The sequence below is a fragment of the Mus pahari genome, chromosome 3 (genome assembly GCF_900095145.1).
Source record: "Mus pahari chromosome 3, PAHARI_EIJ_v1.1, whole genome shotgun sequence".
Taxonomy (NCBI): domain Eukaryota; kingdom Metazoa; phylum Chordata; class Mammalia; order Rodentia; family Muridae; genus Mus; species Mus pahari.
The window spans coordinates 58,508,326-58,515,898 of NC_034592.1; positions in this window are offsets into that span (position 1 = coordinate 58,508,326).

Here is a 7,573-nt window from a genome sequence, read left to right on the forward strand (position 1 = left end):
CACACACTACTCTCAGTATGCTGAGATCCTGTTCCGCATCCACTCATACTAGATACTATGTGCCCTTTGATCTGTCCAGGATTCTCGATGCTCTATAGGAATTCACGTGATTTGTGGGTGTTGCATGAAGTTGAATTCATGTGGTTAGATTCTCTTTTTATATTATAGAAAGAAGGCTTCACCGCATGTATGCATGCTCCAATGCAATACTCGGGGTCTGCTGGGATCATCAAGGAGTTTCATACAAAGCCTTAAAGTCAAGATGGTAGGAAATGGCTTCCTTTACAAGGAAAACTTGTCCTGGCCTAAACGTTGACTCGACAACTTGATTTTATTTACCATTTGCACTTATTAACAAGCAAAGCAATAGGGATGTAAATCAAGATGAGTTGGTGGGTATGAGGTACCCATTTTCATCATGGCTGACCAACTTGGAAAGCTCCTAGGTCTTCATCTTCTCCACTGGAATCTGTTTCTAGGTCTCCCCCCCTCACCCTTTGGCTTTTCTCCCATGTTAAACAATAGCAAACAAACAGAAAGGTCTGTGCAGTTTGCCATCTCACTATGCTGCTTCCAAATAGGCAGTACGTTCTTTGAGAGTGTTTGGATAAGTGACAGTCTTGAATCAATCACTCTGAAGGGAATACAGAGGACGGTGTGAGCCAGCTCCAGGTTGAAAGGTGCTGTGCAGGTGAACATCGTGTCATGATCCTTGCCACCATCTTGCTTTTGTGAATTTCCTAGTCAGATAATCCAAACTGTCATTCAAGCGACTGACTGCGAGTGGTCTCAGCCTTCTTTTGTACAGGGATTGGTCACTAAAAAAGTTGCTGCAACAGCCCACCAAACTGACAAACTGACCAGTTTGTAAAGTCTTGTGGAAAGGTACTTGTCAGCATTGATGCTTCCAGTCAAAATCAAAACAAGAACAGCTGCAGTCTGGTTTTGGGTTGTAAAGAAGTAATAAGAATTGGCAGTGTTTTTTCGCTTGTTTCTTCTCTCTCTCTCTCTCTCTCTCTCTCTCTCTCTCTCTCTCTCTCTCTCTCTCTCTCCCCTCCCCATCCCCATCTCTCTCTTAACAATACTTAGTCATAAGACATTTGTAAGGTTAGAAGATGGATGTAAATCCAGAGCAGAGCAAGAATTTAACAAGACATGCTCCAGCAAAATAGCCAATTACCAAAACAGAAATTAAAAACATAGCAGCCTCAGGTTTAGTTATGGACTTAGAATACATAAGGCTTTGGGTTCAATTCTTAACCCCAGAAAACAAAGTAAATCATTTTCAGGAAGTATATTAGTTGGAAGAGGCTGGGGTTAAGACAGACAGAGAGAAAAAGAGGAAAAATTTTTAGGTAAGAATGTAAGGGTGTGGCTCACTAGCAGGGCACAGGACATACGTGCATGAATGCACCCACAAGTGAGTGGAATTGTTAACAATTGCTTTCATCTGGTTTACCATGAGTATAGCTTTATAGAGAAAAATTAAACTACAATACACTTAAAATGATTGGCAGTGAAACTGAGGTCAGTAGAATGTGCCTGGGAACGCTTTTTTCCTTGGGCCTTCTCCAGTGCAGCGGTACCAAAGTAGTGTATAAGCTTCCCTGAGACTTTTCTCTGCAATAGATACTACCTGAGTGTACTGGCTGATTTTGTGTATTATCACAGAAAGGAGCCTCCCTTGAGGAAATGCCTCCATGAGATCCATTTATAAGGCTTTTTCTCTATTAGTGATCAAGGGGGGAGTGCCCATTGTAGGCGGTGCCATCCCTAGGCAGGTAGTCTTAGGTTCTATAAGAAAGCAAGCTGAACAAGCCAGGGAAAGCAAGCCAGTAAGAAACATCCCTCCATGGCCTCTGCATCAGCTCCTGCTTCCTGACCTGCTTGAGTTCTGGTCCTGACTTCCTTTGGTGATGAACAGCAGTATGGAAGTGTAAGCTGAATAAACCCTTTCCTCCCCAGCTTGCTTCTTGGTCATGATGTTTGTGCAGGAATAGAAACCCTGACTAGGACACTGAGCAAGCTGGATCCTTCTGGGGGAAGCTAGGTTAAGGAACGTCCTGCAAAAGCTAGCTCTCAGTGATAACAAGCTGTGGTTGGGCAAACTAGAAGCTGAGCTATGAATGAAAAGAAATTCTGTGATACATAAAATATTCCTTGTAAACTTTAAATGATATATTAAGCCCATAGGAGAAACCACTTTGGGGGAACTTAAGAGAAAAGAACCACAGGAAGGGTCCAGTGGATAAGGGACTTGTTGCTCAAGTCTAAGAAGCAGCATTTAGATCCCTAGAACCCAAACCAAAAGCCAATTGTGACAGCACTGTCAACTTGGTGTTCCTAGGTGAAGTGGAAAGCAGAGAGTGGCCCAGAAACTGGAGAGCTAGCTAGCCTAGAGTACAAAGGGAAGTGGAGAAATGAGAGAGACTCGGCTTCAAAATAAGGAGGAAGGTGAGGACTGACAGTTGAATGTCATCCTCTGACCTCCACACTCAGTGTGTCCTAGTTAGGGTTTCCATTGCTGTGAAGAGACACCAGGACCAAGGGAACTCTTATAAAGGACAACATTTAATAGGGGCTGGCTTACAGCTTCAGAGGTTCAGTCCATTATCATCATGGCAGGAAGCAAGGCAGCATCCAGGCAGAGATGGTATTGGAGGAGCTGAGAGTTCCACAGCAAGTCAGACAGAAGACTGGCTGTCACATGGCTAGAGGGATAGTTTCAAAGCCTACCCCCACAGTGACACACTTCCTCCAACCAGGCCACACCTCCTGATAGTGCCACTCTCTAAGCCAAACACATACAAACCACCATACTGGGCCTTGTTGGTTTTTTTTTTTTTTAAGATTTATTTATTTTTATTTTATGCATATGGATGTCTTGCTGATGCGCAAATACACATAGTCAGACAGACACACACTATATGCACCACACACACACCACATATATACACACACATATACATGATTAATATAAAAATGGTAAATGTTACACTACATAGAAAATTAAATAGCTAAAAAAAATTTACTCTGTGTTTGTATTGACAAAAAGAAACATTTCTCAATACTTATATAGCTGGTATAATTATTTATCTATAAATACGGAATCAAAATATCCTGGGGTCTTCTGAGAGTGGTCAAAATGTCTAGCAGTTCAACATGCCAAGGTCAAAACATCCTAGAGTAGATCAAGGCACTCTGACTTCAATGTGACTCTCTCAACGCAGAGTCCCAGGTAGTTTATAAGCTTTCCAGGACCCATCTCTGTAACATAACCTTCCTCCTTGACACATTGGTACAGGTGTGGTATGCTCTGTAGCTCTGGCTCCAGAAGCTGCTGTCAGGCGGCATCATGATGTGTGAACTTATCCAGGATACAGCATGACTTGAATCTGAGATAGCAGAAACTGCACTTCAGGAGCCTTTGAACAATCGCTTGCCATTGTTGAATTGGAGAACTGCCTTGAAGCCTGGTGGCCTGAGGAGAAGAGAGCACAGGACTGGGCCTAGCTCTTCCCATCCACCTGTTTTCACTGCCGTATGAGGTGACTGCAGTGGTAGTGTCAAATCCATGGTGGAGAGTTTCCAAACTTTTCGTTGCTCAGACCAGTGGCTTCTTTCGCAGTCTCTTGCCTATGGCCTAACCAGTGGCCATGCCCGTCCAAGTCAACACAATAAAAACCTAGAGACTTCTTTGACCTTACAGTTCATTCACAATGAAAATGGAGACTCGACACTGATAACTGGTGTTTCTCTTACTCAACTCTACCAGAGAAGTCCCTTCCCTACCAACAGCTGTGTTTCTCTCAGTCCTTGGAGTCTGGCTGAGAGAAAAAAATTGAGCAAAACCTTCACACGGGCTACCCTCTGCCCGAACTCACATAAGCAGAACAGGATTAACTAGCAGGGCTCTCCCAAAGCGACATAAGTATTCACTTGGTCTGCAAAGTACACAGCTGTGATGGTGATGATCATGTGACCAAACTCAGGAACCTTTCTGTATCTCACTTCCTCAGGCCATTGAGCCATGCAAATTAGTCATCTGTGTGGTTCTGCCTGCAGAAACACTGTGGATCCGAACTGGAGAGCGGGAACTCCTGAAAAGGAACAGGGCTGCGAAAGGAAACATGGAGCCTTGGCAAAATGTCTGATCAAGGCCCGAGTCTTTATTGTCAGGACTGGCTTAAGTACAAAGAAGAGTTCCCAGCATTCCCCTGAGTCCTTTGAAGTTGCCACGGCGTTCTCGCGATGATGGGCAGTCCTGGCAGTGGCGGGCAGGTGTCGCGATGGTGGGCAGGTCCGGGCAGCGGTGGGCGGTCCAGGCGACGGTGGGCGTTGACAGTGGGCGGTTCGAGGACGCTGTGTTCTGGCTGGTCTGGTGCGCTCCTGTTCTGCTGTACTCCGGCGTGCCTGTAAGAGGCACAACACAATTTAGAGGACCCAACAGTCATCCTTTTGTCTGTTAACTTCGAAACTTTGTACACCCCCAACCTGCTTCCACAGTCAACCTTTAGTCCCACAGCTAAAATGCTGCTCCTGGTAGGGAATTCCGAGATCTCCAGCTGCCATTGTCCTGCCCTGTGCACAGAACTACTTGGCTACTCAGTCATGTTTATCAACCACTCTAATGGAATTATCCCCAAGTTTGTCTACATTTGTTTGTTTGCTTGGCTAAGCGATTAGCTGCATGGAGCAGGAACTACATTTGGTTATTATATTATATTATATATGTTATATCATGTCATATTTATTATATTACATTACATTATATTATTATATCTTGGTCACCAGTATAGCTTTTAAGTGGCACTCAACTTATATATTAATGAATGGGACAGCTAACTAATCAGACTACCAATCTTTAAATTCTTCTTCAGTTGCACACTCATTGTCATTAATAGGCACCTCCAAACCAAAAAAAATAGATCTAGTGTTAAAATAATTACCTTTCTGAGATTGTCTATCTCTTGTGAGCTTGCAATGTGAGTTAGTCCCTGAGCACAACTCCAAGATGAGACACCAGTTATGTTCTGAAACCAATTCTGGGTGTCCTGAGACCTTTCTAGGGAATGGCCAGCCTGGTTTTCCCAAGATGCTTCTCCTTGCCTTGTAGGAAGTTGGGTTCATTTTCCACTTTGAGTTTGTACACTTAGCATAGGACTCTGAATGCAGACTTTCAGTTACTGCCTGTCACAGGAATAACAAAGAGGAGATGCAGTGTGCATTGGTGCACAGAGCTGTGCACAAAATCTGTCCCAAGGTCACCTCCCCTCTCCCACCCCCCATCCCCCAGGTCCTAAGCCCTCTCACTAATGGCCTCACAGTGTCCATTCAGGCTGAGGCTGGGCGCAAGACAATTCAAGATGCGTCAGCTGGCTGTGGCTGTTTATCAAGATGTCCAAACTGGCTCCTTTGCTATGTGTAAGCAATTTAATTTTGAGCCTAATTTTAATCTGCACTACACTGTATGTCTGCATCTGCTGTGTTAAAGCCATCATTAGCATTTAAAGGGAAAACTGATGATATTGATCACTCTTATTAAAACCAAGCAACCGAACAGCCAAGCGACTGAGCAAGCTCTCCAGCCAATGCAGGCCCAGCCAAAGTTGATGTTCTCAGAACATCAACACAGATGGAAATGTGACATGAAAGCAGGGGTGTAACTGACATCTGCGACAGGCACTTACAGCTCGCCGCCCCACGGCACCCCACCCCAGACCCCCAGATCCTGAGCTTCTTGAAAATAGCCGACTCTATTTGCCTCTGAACTTCTTGCATTTCTTCCAGCTAGCACACAATGGCTACTCAATAATGGCCTGGTGAGTGAATACATTAAAGAAGAAAGGTTAAGAATCCCCTTGTTGCTGGGCGGGCTTGGTTGTGCACGCCTTTAATCCCAGCACCTGGGAGGCAGAGGCAGGTGGGTTTCTGAATTCGAGGCCAGCCTGGTCTACAGAGTGAGTTCCAGGACAGCCAGGGCTTCACAGAGAAACCCTGTCTCGAAGAAAAAAAAAAAAAGATCCCCTTGTTTATAAATATTCTTCAGGTGCAATTGTACCTTATTACAGACTTTGTAATAGCTATGGTTTGCCCCAAGAATTAAAGAATAGCTTGACTAAAGAATAACTATTTATGACCCCAGATGATGTCTAAGGTTAAGAATTCAGGAGTGACCTTTATGGTTGGCTCCATTTTTTTCAGACAAGATCTTGTTGTTTCTCACACTCCTGGAACTTACTGTTTAGTCCAGGGTGGCCTTGAACTTATGATCCTGTTGCCTCTGCCTCTGGAGTGCTGACCTTCCATGTGGGACTCATGATGCCAGGCTGGTCTGAGTTTTTTTGTTTTTTTGTTTTTTTTTGGTTTTTCGAGACAGGGTTTCTCTGTGTAGCCCTGGCTGTCCTGGAACTCACTTTGTAGACCAGGCTGGTTTTTAATGAAGTGCCAATCAGATGGTTGGTTGGGCGGCTTTCTGGAAGAAGGCAAGAGGGCCTAAGTTCAAGATTCTCCACCTAATGCTACTGGTTGTCAGCTAAATGCCTCCATTTCTCCCTATGTATGTCTTTCCACATATTATAAAACCCTTGTGCCAGGGTAGCTGGATTCCTGAGAGAGACTTATCCAAGAGAACACAGAAAGCCGCACACTCTTTTGCTTGGCTTCAGAACTCTTGCCCAGTCATTCCTGGAACATCTCAGTGCTTGTACCAGTTAACCCTGCTCAGTGTGAAAGGAAGAAAGTACCAGGCCGTGCAACTCTTCAAAGGGCCATCTTGTAAGCTAGCCACCATGGACACCCACAGTCTCTCTGCTCCCCTTTGTAATTTAGAATCTTTTCTGGGTTTTGCCTCTTCAGTTTGTTTTACTTTCTCGCACAATCTAGAATTTGGATGTGAGCATAGTTCAGCTGAACACAGAGAAGGGAGAGCTGGCACCCTGGGCTTGGACTTTGCAGCCTCCAGAACTGTGAGAAACTGAAGAACCAGCCTGCCTCCATCTTAGGCTTCAAGGCCATCTTATAGTAAAGACAAATGAGGCTCATTCCTGTTTGTAATTAAATCTGTTTCTCAAGATTTGGGCTATGCCCCACCTATAACCTTAACTACCAATGGTTCTGTGCTGCCTGTTCCAGGAATGGCAACTGAGTCTCAAAGAGTTAATAACCACCTTGCACCTTTGTTTTGAATGGGTTGTTCTGGCTACCTTGGAATGAGCACCTGTGGTTACATCCACCCTGCACCTATCATGGCTTTGTTTCTGGAGGTCATTATGACTAACTTGCTATGCTTATGGTCAGCTCCTATAACCCTGTCTATTTTGCCTACTAAATCCCCCATTTGGAAACCTTTTACTGCTGATCTATAAAAAACCTTGTCTTCCTCACCTCCAATGCTGACCCATCAAACCCCACCTTAGGAGGAGGCAGCCCATGTACACAAATTAAAAAAAAAAAAAGCTTGCTTTAATTAATTGCTTTCTTCAATTAATTTGGCCATGATGATTTGGGTCAGTGGTCTTTCTCCTTCCTTCTTTGGGATTAACAAAATGAATGTTTCTTAGCCGGGCGTGGT